The 16408-nt window shown below is 35.6% G+C and overlaps 1 protein-coding gene and 1 long non-coding RNA gene across 3 annotated transcripts in view; one reads left to right on the top strand and one right to left on the bottom strand.

Annotated features, from left to right (window-relative positions):
• Window positions 1-16408, top strand: part of LOC126374853 (hemicentin-2) — a 644718-nt gene that overhangs the window by 101479 nt on the left and 526831 nt on the right. The window lies entirely within an intron of this gene.
• Window positions 5039-9880, bottom strand: LOC126374906 (uncharacterized). The gene is made up of 3 exons (XR_007567510.1): window positions 6618-9880; window positions 6014-6134; window positions 5039-5719 (listed from the first exon to the last, which is right to left on the bottom strand). It is a non-coding gene; the product is annotated as an uncharacterized LOC126374906 (long non-coding RNA).

Below are 16408 nucleotides of genomic sequence, written 5' to 3'. Positions count from 1 at the left end.
TAATGGATCAAAAAACACAAAATATACACGGTTTTTGACGTAATATATATGATTGTGAAGAAAAATACCGAATTCTAAAGTTACCAGTCGATGGCCTCAGCGGACTGTTATAGCCTGTCTTCTCTTCAGGAAGTAGGTAACTCATCCATTCTTTGACTATAATTTCTTGATTAGATAAATTAACTGATGAGATAATTTCCGAGGCCAATTTTTGTTGTCGTTCAAAAGTACAGGATCTTTTTTTGACGTGACTTATTGTAGATGTGCCGCAAATGGCATTCAATACTCGGCCGGACAAATGGGGAGCGCTGAGGGGTCTCATTGTGTACAATATTTAGGATAAAGGGCCTGAGGTTGCCCAGTTAGCTGCGAACCTCGGCTCAGGGAGTCGTCTGAGAGGATAATATTTAAAAGAATTTAATCGACGCTACTTGGCAATAGCGACACGCGCTGAATGAGTAAAATCAACGTTCACGCCGCGCCGGCGGGGTCGGTACCAAGGTCAACTAACAGGATTAGAGATGTTATGAGTTTGCTTTTTATTTTTTCTGTCATCGATTGACGTCCTTACAGTGTTTTAGTTTTCAGTCAAATAATAAACATAAACAGCCTATACACGTCCCACTGCTGGGCACAAGCCTCCCCTCAATCTACCGAAGGGGGTATGGAGCATACTCCACCACGCAGGTCCAGTGCGGGTTGGTGGAGGCTTCTGGGCTAGTAGCCTGGAACCAACGGCTTAACGTGTCTTCAGAAGCACGGAATCGTCTTGCTTTTTCGGACAATCTGGTGATTCAGCCAGCAGTGTCTTATCCAAACAAAGGAAATAGTCTTACAAAATGATTTTCGACCGTGACCCCATCGGGTATCGAACCCGGATCTCCAGATCGTGAGCTCAAAGCTCTAACCACTAGACCACGGAGACTGTTTAACCTCTCGTCTGCCGAGATCTCAACCAGACACAATAGACTTTACATTGTGTCCGATTGAGATCTGCGTTCTGGCGTTCGTAAAGTTAATATGTTTCTTTATTTTCTTATTTTAGGAAAAATCCATCGAATGGTGGTACATAGCACCTGTGGTCCTCGCGATTGTTATGTTCCTCCTGGTTGGCACTATATTTGAAAGAAGGATCGAAGCTAAAATCAGGGGCTTTTGTAAGTAATTCTATCAAACTTTTACGGAAAAATTGCATTCATACATTAGAACACGCTTATTTCAATACAATATAGTACAAATAAGTACTTAGCCCTTATGGAGCTCGATGGCGCAGCGGTAAACGCGCTCGGTCCGCGATTGTTGAAGTAAAGCAACTTTCGCAGAGGCCGGTCATAGGATGGGTGACCACAAAAAAAAAAGTTTTCATCTCGAGCTCCTCCGTGCTTCGGAAGGCACGTTAAGCCGTTGGTCCCGGCTGCATTAGCAGTCGTTAATAACCACCAATCCGCACTGGGCCCGCGTGGTGGTTTAAGGCCCGATCTCCCTATCCATCCATAGGGAAGGCCCGTGCCCCAGCAGTGGGGACGTTGATGGGCTGATAATGAAGTACTTAGCCCAAGGGAAACACGAAACAAAAACAACATACATAACGCGCCGCGCATCACGCCTATTTCCCATCGGGGCAAGCAGAGACTATAGAATTCCATTTGCTTCGATCCTGACACACTTGTCTTGCTTCCTCCACATTCATCAATCGCTTCATACACTCACGCCGGTTTGAATAGATCGTACTAAACCTTTTCTAAGGACATCTCCAATTTTTCAATGTAAGTCCTTCTAGGTCTTCCTCTGCCAGCCCTACCATCAACTTCAAACAAAAACAAACAAAAAAAGACCCGACATGCGGCCATATTACTCAGGCAGCCATATCTTACCAGACAAACTGATGTAATCCCATGATGCTTAACATAACATAGCTTCACGCCTGTATCCCCAAAGGGGTATACAGAGATGTATAGTATGTACAGTCCTCGCCAGCTATGTTTAAGTCCCGTGTAATAAAGGGCGAGCTTATTGCCATTAACGGGGCACAAATCCAGGAAACGAGGTGATATCAATTATCTACTGTCCAAACATAAATTGATACTCGTTAAATTCAGCGCTTGGTTTAGACCCCGAGCCGGGATTCGAATTATATACTTTATTGAGCACATAAGACATTTTTTTCGACGTGACTTATTGTAGATTTGCCGCAGATGGCATTAACTACTTAGCCGGACAAATGGGGAGCGCTGAAGGCTCTCACCCGGTACAACGTTTAAGACAACTGGCCTGAGAGTGCCCAGTTGTGCGCGAACCTCGGCTCAGGGCGTCGTCTGAGAGGAAAAATATTTGAAAGAATGATTGGACCCTAGTGGGTCGATAGCGATGAGCGCTGATTGAGGGAAATCGTAGACCACGCTGGCGGGGTCGGTATCGGGGTCCTGAAGTGTTTGGTGTCGCGAGCTGATTGGTCGCCTCTGTGGCTAGCGTAATCGGTCATCGGGGTCGTATATTGCGTCATTCGGACGCTGATACTTTGCAGTACCGTCCCTAAGCGGGATGTATTCGGAGCACATTGGACATACGATGCAGTACTTAATATAAAAAGAAATAAAAGGCTTTATTACTTAAAACTTTATGCAGGGATCATCTACTGTCACTTCCAGTCTTATTAAAAATTTCATACATGCTCGAGTATTCATACTTACCACTTTTTTATACTTATATAGCATGGTTTGAATCATCCCTCTCAGTATTCGTTACAATAAGTAGTTTACTTAATTGAATGTTAATAAACCTTTAAATAACAACATAAGCTCACAACTATATCCCAATTGGGGTAGTCAGAGGTACATATATCGCAAGATGAAATAGGCAGGTGCCCACAGCCTACCGAACTTTGTTGTTTAAATATTCATCATATTGATAAATCGGATATAAGTCTCTCCAACAATTAATACAACAAGTTTAATTTCAGTGGAGCGTCGCTTCTCTCAAGATCCCCCATCGGAACAACTAACACCTACAGTTAACTTGGTGTCTGCTCCACTAAATCCTACTCCACCAACGCAGTTTACCACCCCACCTAACCCGCCGGCGCCGTCAGCTCCACCGAACTCTGACAATTCGAATGCTCCTAATTTATACAGCAAGTCCAAAAGTGTCACACTGCTGAGACCGCGGCATATGTCCCCAGAAGTACGTTCTGCTTAAAATTCGGGCTATAACAATCTGACCATAACATTCTAACCATAACATTCTGACCATAACATTCCGACCATAACATTCCGACCATAACATTCTGACCACAACCAGGCGAATTGTTAAGTTAGTACTGAATTGAGACGAGGTAAAGAAACAAAAGCCAATCTATGTCAGAGGAGTTGCGAGTGTTGAAGAAACTTCTGACGCGTAAGTCCTCAGTTTAGTAAGCACAATGGGGAAGAAAGACAAGAAAGATAAAAAAGAGGACAAGAAAAGCAAAAAAGGAAAGAAGGGAAAAAAGGATGAACCCGAAGAGGATGAAAAGCCGCCAGAACCACCAAAGCCGAAAAAACCACCTCCGATGGCCCCTCTTGAAGACATTCTGCCTGGAAGTCAAACTACAATGACAATAGGGTTTACTTTTGGCTGTATTTTAGATCTAGGTAAAAACAATACTGTGCTCGAGTAAAACAGGTCATTATTATAATTTAATAGAGAAAAGCGATCAAAAATTGCTATGAAATAAAAACATCAACCTTTTAAATACTTAATGTATGCCCGTTCTCTCAAAGTTATGCCTAAATTCGTATTTTCATAATTTGCTGCAAAAATGCTCCAAATTTTAGGTTAAAAATCTACGCTGTTGCTCCAACTGAAACTGAACTACAAGAAGAATCGGGTTGTATTTTTGATTTAGATAAAATTAATAGCTACCAGGGTTCGAATATTGCGCCTACTTTTTTACTTGGAACGGTTTTAATACAGTTTTTGTAACAGTAAGAACTTAATACTGTTTTAGGTTTTCCTACTTGAGTACGAAAGTCTTCTGACCAATTTCACGGTATAATATCATCATGAAAGTTCTTTCTTAAATTCGGGATTTGGGTCTCTTACCTTTAAATAACAGATATTCAGAACTGATTTACATCTTTAGACCCAAAATGACTTCTTATTAGATCCTGTTCTTTCTCATTTGTAGAACTATTAATTGTAATATTAAGTGCCTTGGCTCTGATATTTGAAAGCAATATCCAGTTTCCGCAAAAAATATCTAGTTAAACGTATCTCTCGATATAAATTAGAATTCGATAAAGCAATAAACTGGCTAAATTTCTGCGTAAATCGTTTAAAAAAAAGCCTGTCAAAAAGTGTTTGCCTACAATCCGAAAAACTTTGAGATGTGGGTGTACTATAAGTTGGACTATCGATATACTTAAGTAGAAGAATTGCTGACATAGAGTTAAAGTTCAGGTAATTTTTGGATGGCAAAATACATGTTTATATCATTTTCTTATTCGAATTCGAAAATACTGTGGTGTAAACAAATCATACAAAATGATTTTGGTTGGGTTGGGCTTGTTCGTACTGATATTTCTTTAATTTTCTTCTGGGTTTTTTATATGTTTATGAAAAAACTTTAATATATCATTTATATAGAAAGTAGGTTTCAACGACTATCGGATACCATGCAGACTTGAATAGAAGAAAAAATGAAAATGTACCTACTAAAAATGATATAGGTACTAACTTATTAATGTAACCAGCTAAGGTCAATTCAATATACGTGTTATTGCTAATATCTTTGACTTATTAAACCCTACGGATGTGTCTGTATTGTTTTATTGAATAATAGTATAGTTTCCAACTAGTCAAATAAGTTACTTTTTACTAAACGTCAAAATACAAAAAAATGCTATGGAATTTGTATGAAAAAGCCATAAAAGCACACTGTCGTTCTAGAAACACGTGGTAAAATGTCTGACTTATTATTACGTTTTTCTTGATTCATAAATAAATAGAAAAAATAAAATGTTTTTCGTTAGTTTTAAATCTGTCTTTATTTAGTAATCATAATTTTATAATTTATCTTTAACCAAGGACAGTACCCAATAGAATAATCACAATTGAGTCAAAATATTACAATTAGTACATAGGTACATTACATACACTAACTCACACCCTATTTTCGGGGTAAGCAGACTACGGAATTCCATTTGCTTCGATCCTGACCCTCTTCTCTTGCTTCTTCCACCTTTATCAATCGTTTCATATACACCAGTTCAGAGTAGATCATACTAAACCTACAATTACAACACCAGACATTACATTCTGTCATAGCAGAATCAATGTTACTTAGGAATATACAGTGTATCACATTTTCATCATCAATTTAAGAGCCACGCTCTTGTTGGTGTAGTATTCTCCATTCTTGTCTATCAAGGGCCAATTCTTAGACTTCCTTATAAGACACGACGTTTGCCTTCTCTTTAATTTATTCCATGTCTGCTTGTCTTAGTCTTCCCCTTCCTCTCTTTTCTTCTATGTTCCCTGCTACGACGTTTATAATAAATTCGTCGTGTCTTATTAAGTGTCCAATCATCCTGCCTCTTCTGTCCTTAATAACTCTCAATATTCGTCTCCTTTCCATTACTCTTTCTAGCACTTCTTCATTAGTCACCCTTTTTGTCCAACTTATTCTTTCCATCCTGCCCTAATACCACATTTCAAAGGCTTCGAGTCTCTCTCTGTTTTTCTGTTTCAGTATACAAGTTTCATATATCATCGTTGATGTCACGAACTGACTTATCTGCAATTTTTGGCGAAACTGATTTGCACCTTTTGCAATTGTCAGTAAGACACAAATCACTTTAGAAAAAATTACAAATACGTTAGTTAGCAAAGTCAGCCACGATATTAAATCTTACATAACTATAAATTCTTTATTATCGATAAATCTTGTAAACAAATTATCTTAATCGGGTCAAACAGTAATGACTTTAAGTATAACTTGTTTATAAACAACAGGGTAAGCCGACTTTTAACTTACTTTCGTAAACGTATATTTGTTTTAGTCATTATCCTGTTTCTTAATTATCTTGTTTCTGTGTAACTTATTAGGTCGATGACCGGCCTCACCAACCGTTGTGTCATTAGTCAGTACTATAGAGCTGAAAAAAAAAACTCAAAAAATCATGAATTTTACGAAAAAATCCACTTGGTATTAACTCGGAATCATGAGTTGAATCATCCCCCTCAGTATTAAGGTACGGTGACACTAAAACCCTGTATAAAAGTCAAAGGGATAACTTGCAGTTATATTTTGGTATTTTTGTTGGCGACGCCTATAATTTACATACGCGGTAATATGATGGTCATTTGACAACTAACAGAATTAAACCCTAAGTTTCACTTGTTTTTTTCTTATCCTCAGAAGATTAAAGGGGCGGATGATTGACAGCTGTTAATTTTGAAATGAACGAGTAAATGAAGAATAACTCGAGTGAATCAAAGAGGCATCTCGCTAATATGAAACCCATTCGACATGTGCTGTTAACTTAATTTTGTCGGGTTATTGGCCAGAGGGTTTTTTAAATTTCAGCTTAAAATTGACTTGAATACCATAAATTAGACGATGTTTACTGGCCACTTACCTTTACTACGCTTATCTCCCTCTTACTTAAAACATAACACTATCCGGTTATTTGCAGTCCAGTCATCACAACACGATGATTTCCAAGTACTCATTACGCAGTTTATTATTTGGCTCTTTGCTATTTATATTAAACATCAGTGTAATCAAAGGGAGTTCAAAAATATGTCTTGAAGCTGAGGACTTTACTACCAAAATTGAAAGGACAGAAGATCTTATAGGAGAATGGAAAATGGCGCACGTGAAATCTATATATACGGAAGGTGTTTTCTGCCCTTCATCAAAACTGAAAGTGACACCAGTTTATAATGAAGATATTGCTTACTGGAAGCTGAAATGTCTTCACAAACTTGACATTTCTATTCTTGACGAAACGAAATTCGAGTTAAAAGTGGTATTCCCTGCTAACTACGACGTGAGATTCACTATCATTCATAGAGAGACGCACGGAGATCAGATATTGTTCCCGTCTTGTGTGTTTGGGCAATTGAACTTTGTGAGACATGGTGACTATAAAATGTGGATAGCGACGAGGGAAGACGACGGAAGAAGATTACCAGTGGCTGTTTCAGCACCTGATTCCGATAGATATAACTGTGTTATCATGGACGATATACCTTATATGTACTGTTGACCTTTGCTCTGTATTCTTTCTCTCTCTCCTTTGCATTATTCCCTCATGATAGTGGTTCTGCTTTTCGCAATAATAACATATTTCTTCTTCTCTCTTTTCTTTTCTCGTCTTTTCTTTCTATACAATGTAGTTGAACTATTGCTGGCTTAAATAATCACCTTCATCATTACTATCATAATATAACGAATACTTTATTGCACAAACTACAAAACAAAAGAGAAATAGAAAGAGTACAATAAGCGGCCTTATTGCTAAATAGCAATCTCTTCGTAGCAAACGCCAGTGTAACTCTTTCTAGCAAAAGTTATTACTTATAGGTGTAACATAACATAACAAATACTTTATTGCACAAACAGGAAAAAACAAAACTCGACTGTACTTCGATTTTCGTGAATAACTTCTTTTGTCGTGTGGGTTGTGAGGTGGATTACCAATCCCATCAACCCTGGTGTCGGGGTTACTATTGAGCCGCCTAAGGCCCCTAACATGGCTCATGTAACGACTACTAAATTACATTAGTAAGTAGTAACCGAGACCAACGGTAATGTGCCCTCTGAAGCACGGATCATCTTACTTTCGGACAATCAGGTGATCAGACTTTTGAATAAAATAGGTACTTTGGCTTTCACTACCAAGGTACACTACGCTTTATATGCAAGAATAATTTATATTTTTATATTTGTGTCAATATTAAATAAACAAAGAAGTAAATTATAAAACCAACTGCAGTTGTTTGAATTTGGTTTACTAGAAACTTTTGCTTTTACGACTCGTGGTTCTGTCTACTTTAATACGATTGTTTTTATAAGCATGTTGTTTATCAATCCGGATGTTTGTGTATGAAATCCTGCGCATATAAGCATTCTTAGTATACATCATGTTATTACCGCTTACTGAGACAAGTTATCAATTGAGTTAATGATTTATTAACTAGAATGTGCATAGGGGTTATCGCGGATGGCAATTCGCGGTATAAGTCTGTTTGTCATAACCATGATCTCTGGGATTTTTTAACTAATACTGTATACATTTTTTTAAATTTACTAATGAAAAGAAAGCAAAAAGAAATACATCAAAATATATAGCTTAATGGTGGTACAAAACTGCCTATTTCTTCCACCTGGCTATTCGTTTTTTGTTACAAGAAGCTGCAGTAGTTTAACTATGTTACGTAGGAATAAAGATATTTTTGAATTTGAATTCTAGCTCGGCCCCGATAAGAAATGACGTGGGACGGAGTGTTACCATTCTATAGTAATATATCATCATCTCCCTAGCATTATCCCGTTTTTTACAGGGTCTACTTACCTAACCTAAAGATTTGATAGATCCGGTTTTTTACAGAAGCGACTGCCTATCTGACCTTCGAACCCGCGAAGCGAAAAACCAGCCTATATGTAATTTATATCATTCTTATTCTATGTCAAAAATAAGGCTGAGAAATAGGTACCCGGAAAATCGAGGGTTTTATACTTCTAATTTTAATCTCTGACGGCTCCGCTATCGACTTTTGAGGGTAGTATAATTTTATTATACCATTTCATTAGTAGAGGAGACGTTTTGTTGGTAACCGTCTACTTTAAATGATTGTAACGGACCATGAAACGACCGTACCCCCATTCAGAGTTTTTCGAGATAATTAATTGGTTGTTCAAATGAATTAGAAAAGGTAGCATTTTTTTAAATTTAATATTTATTTTCTTATCTTTTCGGGCATGTCGCAAAAACCAACAGAGGATATTGCTCAAAAAAGTTAAGACAATTACCTAGAAAGCGCTCATACTTTGGAATTTACATGTACGGTCACGAGTACTAATATGTATACACATTGAAACCATGTCACGTTAACATTTTTGACAAATTAAACCGTAAGTCTCATTAAATGTCAAATTTGGTAGTGCGACAGGGTTCTAAAGTGGGTACATGATATTGCATGACTACTAATATGTGTTAATATTACAGTAGGTGTAATATAATATTGCTTCTTATATATTTATGTAACCTTGTGTATGAAATATATAATTATATTTCGACTACATTTAATATAGTTGTGCCTAGGTTACAGGAAGAGTCACTTACATAGTTTAGGCATCACAAACTGTTTTCATTGTGTAGTCAGACTAATTTTTTTACTGAAATAAATTATTATTATTCTTAAGTTTGCTGTAGAGAGTTAGATACATTTATATACAAACGGATAAAACCGAAATCAGAATAATTTATTCAACGTAATTATCATGGATAAACTTGTTGAAGGTGAATTTAACATTTTTGAATCTACGTCATTTCTCAAGGTGTTATGGCGAAGGAGAAGAAATGTCAAGAAACTGCAACAGCAACACATCTTTTAAATTATACATTATAAGTTATTTAATGACTAAAGGAACACATTTAATACCAGGCATTTTTATTATTTAGGTAATCATTAATCTTATAATAGGTTTTTTTGCATAAAGTAAGCATCACATCAGCTTCGAATTTATTTGCTGACCATTTCAAAATATTATCTGATATTTAATGTTAAAACGTATACAAAACCCCAGTTTATATTATTTTTATTCCTTTTTTAAGCATTCCTTATTTGTAAGTATGCCTTTCACAGTTTCTCGGAAGGAGAGATACATTTTTCGTATTATACTCGCTCCTTGTTCGAGAGGTTTTAAACAGTGTAGTCTACGTCTTATGCTCCAGCATCGTCACAATTTTCAAAGCTCATATCCAAAGCTAAAAAAAAAAGTTAGTTTCCCGCTTCCTGAACGCAGCTGTCAACTAATGTCATTACGGTTTTTGTGCACCGGCGCGTCACTTCGCCTCCGTAAATAAACTAATTGAAAACTAATATTTAATACAAAAACATGATTGGTATAGTGCGAAAAATCTGTTACTTACATAATCAAGTGCTTTTTTCTCTAAAAAAGCTAGAAACAGTACCAAAGAAAAAATGTGGATGACGACGAGCGTAAGTTCTTTTTGATAAAACAAAACGTGGATTATACTGGTAAGTCTTAACATTATCCATCTACTAAAACAAGAGAAGATATAATTATGATCAATTCAATTTAATTCCTTTTATTGTCGAAAACAAATTACTTTTTTTTGAGGTTATAATTTTATAATCCTAACATTCGAAGAAGTAACTTAAGTTGGTTCTTATTACTAATAAAAGTAACTAGTTTTATTAACAGAAATAATAATAATATTAAAATTGTATCGTGTTCGTGTTATAACAGTGATTTAAAAGTTATACTTTATTCCGATGTTGATGTTGTTTAAATTCGCCTTATATAAGGCAGGCAAAGATCTCAGGACTATACAGTCTTGACTTTAGTAATTTAATATTCGAAAATCACGATCAAAATAGGCCTAAGCCTTGTCTTCAGTCCCTGATTGCCGCGTTTTTATTTTCATCTGTCAAAAAAAAAAAAAAAAATTTTTGTTTCTTTTTGTAATTGTGTTCTTGGCTTATGTTGCGGTTGATAACTTACTATCAGCGAATGAAATGAGCAGTTTTTTTATAAAACAAAGAGAACCAGTGAAATATAACCGCAGAATGGCATAGAAAAGTAAATAATTAACTCGGAAATAATTTGACAAGTTCAGATAATTAGATGACAGAAGCACTTCATGTTTACCCTGTTCATCAAGAAGTACCTATGACACAGTAGTACTCAATATCACAGAGGTCATCTACACCATTGGTAGACAAGATACATAACTTATTCAAGATAACACTTAAAACATTTAGAGGATTATAATTGGTTTACTACAAGATAACCATACTTAAAAATGATATTATATATATTATAACAGTACATAATCCCTTCTCACAGTCTCTGTTAAGTGGTGTTAATAATGTTATCTTCTCCGAATGATACTTACAATATAAGATGATGATAATATACCCTAACAATAAAAACAGAAAGAGTGTTAAGAGAGTACAGGCAAAAGATAGCCTTATTATAGTAAGCAATTTCTTCCAAATTACTCTAATCTTATTATAATTCAAGCTTCCAACGTATGGGTGATGATTATTGGTACCAACCTAACCAACAAGAGAACACCACTTGGAGAGTCACCTAGTTAAGCACTAGTAGTGAACTGTCTGACTAGAGAATAGACAGACTATTTGTTTCCCTTTAGAGCTATCACAATAGAGGATAGACAATGGACTCGATGTATCAACCCTATTAACATAAAAATCAACCACTAAGACCATTGCTAAGCGCTAATATACCTATTTTACATTTCCATACCTAGAGCTATCACTTAGAGGATAGACAATGGACTTAAAGGCACAATGCACATAAGAGCTACCATTAGGAAGGTCGCCATTGATAAGCGATAATATACCTATTTGTCATTTCCATACCTAGAGCTATCACTTAGAGGATAGACAATAGACTTGAAGGTATCAATGCAATGAATGTAAGAGCTACCACTAAGAAAGTCGCCATTGACAAGCGCTAACATATCTATTTCTCATTTCCATACCTAGAGCTATCACTTAGAGGATAGACAATAGACTTGAAGGTATCAATGCAATGAACATAAGAGCTACCACTAGGAAGGTCGCCACTGACAAGCGCTAACATACCTATTTCTCATTTCCATACTTAGAGCTATCACTTAGAGGATAGACAATGGACTTGATGGTATCAACCTAATTAACAAAAGATCTACCACCAGGAAGGTCGCCATTGCCAAGCGCTAATATACCTATTCATCATTTCCATGCCTAGAGCTATCACTTAGAGGATAGACAATGGACTTGAAGGTATCAACACAATGAATGTAAGAGCTACCACTAAGAAAGTCGCCATTGACAAGCGCTAACATACCTATTTCTCATTTCCATACTTAGAGCTATCACTTAGAGGATAGACAATGGACTTGATGGTATGAACCATATTAACATAAGAGCTACCACGATTATGGTCGGCATTGGCAAGCGCTATATACCTATTTCTCATTTCCATACTTAGAGCTATCACTTAGAGGATAGACAATGGACTTTATGGTATGAACCCTATTAATATAAGAGCTACCACGATTATGGTCGGCATTAGCAAGCGCTATATACCTATTTCTCATTTCCATACCTAGAGCTATCACTTAGAGGATAGACAATGGACTTGATGGTATCAACTCAAATAACATAAAGCTACCACTACAAGTATCGCCTTTTGCTAAACGCTAGTAGATAGCTAGAACATAGACCAACTATTTTTTATACTTTTATTTCCATGTTTGGTTTGTCACTTGAGGAATCGAAGATAAACCATTGAATTGTCGGGGCTTACCTACCCATGTTGAAACTCAAGATTAGACTAATGCTGAGAAACAATAGACTATTATGTCAAATTGATTATTATAAAATAATGAGAGTACAAATTCTGAAGAAATAACCGACAATTCAAAACCTAAAAGCCTCTGTTCTATTAATCAACCTCAACTGTGCTAGAAATCAAAGTATGTAATGTCAGAGATTACTTTCAAAAGAGATAACTGTACACAAGACATGGTTAGAGAATACTGCTATTAAATTCTTTCAACCAACATCATAAAATTCAAATAGCACATAAATAATAATGAATAACATTGCCCGAAGAGTGAGTAAACGAGATAGCAACAGGATCTTTGGAACAGAGACAACAGTATCAGCAGGCAGCCCCACAGCCAACAGCATGAACAGAAAGCCCACAAGGAACAGTATCAGCAGGCCGCCCCACAGCCAGCAATAAAAGCAGTGATGCAACCAGTCATGATCAGCAGTGCTATAACCAGCAGTACCAGCAGCCCTACAGCCAGCAGTAGTAGCAGAGCTACAACCAGATGTATTAGCAGTCTCACAGCCATTAGTATCAACAGTGGCCCAGGCAGCAAGGCCGTTTAAGAATAGTACCTCATGAGGAGGAAGAATTCCCTATAAAGTTATAATGGGAAAATTTGCACAAGCAAATATATTTTTCAAAATTCTGGTAAAATTAATTCCGAATGTCTATCACTAAAAGTTTTAGCATTATCATTAAGACATGGGATTCAAATCCTGTCTTTGTTAATCAGGAATAACAATACTAATCTCAGTATAAATTGGGGTACCTACCTGATAATATTATAACTTCAATGAAAATTTCCTTCAAGTATTACATTCGAAATTGTAAAATATTGATACCTAGTTCGGTTAGATAGAATAGTTGCCCTTTTTATTATTAACTCATAGGTGAAAAGGAAGGAAAAATAGTTCATTAGTAACATATAACTTACATCACCATTAGCGTTTTCTCTAAATTATGTTGTTGTAGATTTATTATGTTGTTGCTGATCAGCCCAAAACACAGTTTACAATTAATATAAAAATTACAACAATAATGTCCCTCCACTTAATCAATCGGAACCAAACTGCAGTGGAGAAGTAACAATAATATTTTCATGATAAATATATGTTTATCTTATTTTTCGGTTAGTGTTGTAACGTAAATCAGGCAGGTCCCTTCACTAAATAACCTGACATATTAAATCTTCAGGATGGGTACGAGAAGTGAATCCCTGTGCAAACAACAGGATCATGTTAAGTTAGGTTAAAGGAAAGGATGATTTTTACGAACGATGATAATATACCTACACGACCGATAATTAATAAATCAATGTTATCCTTATATGTAACTGCACACCTAAGGGTAAAATATGTTTTATTCATTTATTTATTTTTTCCAGTAAATAATAGGACGTCACTATTACTGTCCTAAAAGCAAATTCAATAATTATTACACTAAAGAGATAGCTGCGTAAACAATGTTACGTGTGTTAATGTGTTGTGTGTACGTTGTTCTATCATCTGATTGGTGGGTGAAAGGTTGCATAGAGGAATAGGAAAAAAATCCACAACAAGTTATATTTATTATTACCACATAAAAGAAATATACTAAATATTATTACCAAGCCCATATGGTCGATATTAGGTAATACACAATAACTTGGGCTCAGGTAATCTATTTTAATAAAAACAAAATCTTAATTATTACGAAGATAATTATCACACAAGTACATAATGTAAATGCACTTCCTCTCTTTATACTTTCAGCCTCATTTAACAATATCTTATAATAAAGAGGAAAGTTTAGTTCAGTGGTTCTGAATATTTTAATGAAAAAGGTCATTTGAATAAATGTATCGAAATTCTTACTTGCACTTATATTTGTATTTTCTCTAATCAATTTGACATGTTGTCTTAGGATTCATTTAACTACTCAATGTCGACAACAATTGCCAACTTAGCACAGGATGTTACAATCAATCTTGTGTCTGGGTGCCCTCGTCATTACCCGTTCTTCTTTATGTATTTCTTCTTCTTTTATGTATGTAAACAAATAATGTGTAACTTTGATAATTATTGTAGCCCTTGGTATGCCAATGAAAAATGAGTGTTATACTATATGATGAAGTCTCACAGTCCTTTCGACTATAACTATCGTTGTTGTTCAAGAGCTTCGGAAATGTGCTCTATGGTGAGGTCCCTGTGAGGCTCTTATAGCCAATCTTGATGTTGAGCTCATTCAGAAATTTGTTCTTGTGTAGTTCTTTTGTTGTGAAATTGATAGTAATGTGAAATAGGTATTTAATGTACTTGCTCAACTTCAACTTAATTATTTAGAACTATGTATCTATTCTAGTACAGTATAGTATAACCATATATTATATAACATACATAATATCGATTCCATTCTTGAGAACTGGTGAAACTTGTTTAGCGAACAGTTATTATTCTTATTGTTTTTTACATGATAATATCAAAACGTTTGGTGGAACGCCGCGCTGAGTTTATCAGGCGACGGCTGTGCCTCTCACTGCCTTTATTGGGATTAAAGTCATGGGCAGCTTAATTAGCTTTCGTGATAACAATGTACTTTATTCACTAATGAATAATCATATTATTGGTACTCGTTTCAATTTAAATGTTTCATTCCCAACTAAACTTTGAACATCTACACTGTTTAAAACCTCTCGAACAAGGAGCGAGTATAATTATGAGATTAAACGAACTTACCTGTAAGTGAAGTTCTATCTCAATTATACGAAGCTCCTTGTTCGAGAGGACTCCCTCCCTTCAATTTTAATATCCCGCCCTAAAGCTTCCACAGGTGATGGAGTTGTCCATGAAACATGCTTTAAACATAATGACATTAGTTGACAGCTGCGTTCAGGAAGCGGGAAACTAACTTTTTTTTTTAGCTTTGGATATGAGCTTTGAAAATTGTGACGATGCTGGAGCATAAGACGTAGACTACACTGTTTAAAACCTCTCGAACAAGGAGCTTCGTATAATTGAGATAGAACTTCACTTACAGGTAAGTTCGTTTAATCTCATAATTATTATAATTTATTTCTTCCAACAGCTCCCTCAGAAAATTTCGAAGTTAAATACCTACTTATGACGTTAGTAAATAAGTGTATCGAAGTTGTTTTGATTGATTTCGTATATAACGTGGTATGTATCTATTGTAAAATCTCTTTAGTATAATAGAAAATACACTGGCTGCTTTTTTTTTTTTTCAAATTTTTCTCTCTTGTACTGTGATCCCATCTGCCTAAAAGCTAGGTGATAATTTAATTTATTTTATATAAAGCATTTTTTACATAACTTTTGCGCGTTTTTTACTGAAGGTTTGTTCCAAAAGTGGGAAATTTTTCGGGAACGGCACTACATTGGTACTTTTCTATGAAAAATATATAAGTAAGTAGGTATATGATTATACACAACATTGCTATTGGAATGGAATAAAATAGAATGGAATGGATTGGATTAGAATAGAACAGAATAGAAATAGTTTATTAGAAAAGGACGCTACACACAAAAAAAAGACAATAACATGATTGGAAACTTTCACTTAATAATTTTACAAAAAATCTCAACGGATGGACATCTGTATGTGATTTTTGTAAAAGGCGCTTGCGTGTTTTTTTACACTCTAAGGCGACGACATGCGCATGATTTCATAAAGAAGTACAAAACGTATAGAGCACATTAGAATTATTGTCTCTAACACATCCCGATTCTTGTTGTCCTGATAACTGAATACCAAATATATGCCTTGTGTTGTCCACAGGGACCGACCATAACTTATAATTTTCATATTCTAGAATTTCTGTTTTAAAAATAT

The sequence above is a fragment of the Pectinophora gossypiella genome, chromosome 18 (assembly GCF_024362695.1).
Source record: "Pectinophora gossypiella chromosome 18, ilPecGoss1.1, whole genome shotgun sequence".
In the NCBI taxonomy this organism is placed as follows: Eukaryota; Metazoa; Arthropoda; class Insecta; order Lepidoptera; family Gelechiidae; genus Pectinophora; species Pectinophora gossypiella.
The sequence above is the reverse complement of the archived record's forward strand: the minus strand, read 5'-3'. Positions and strand labels throughout refer to the sequence as shown.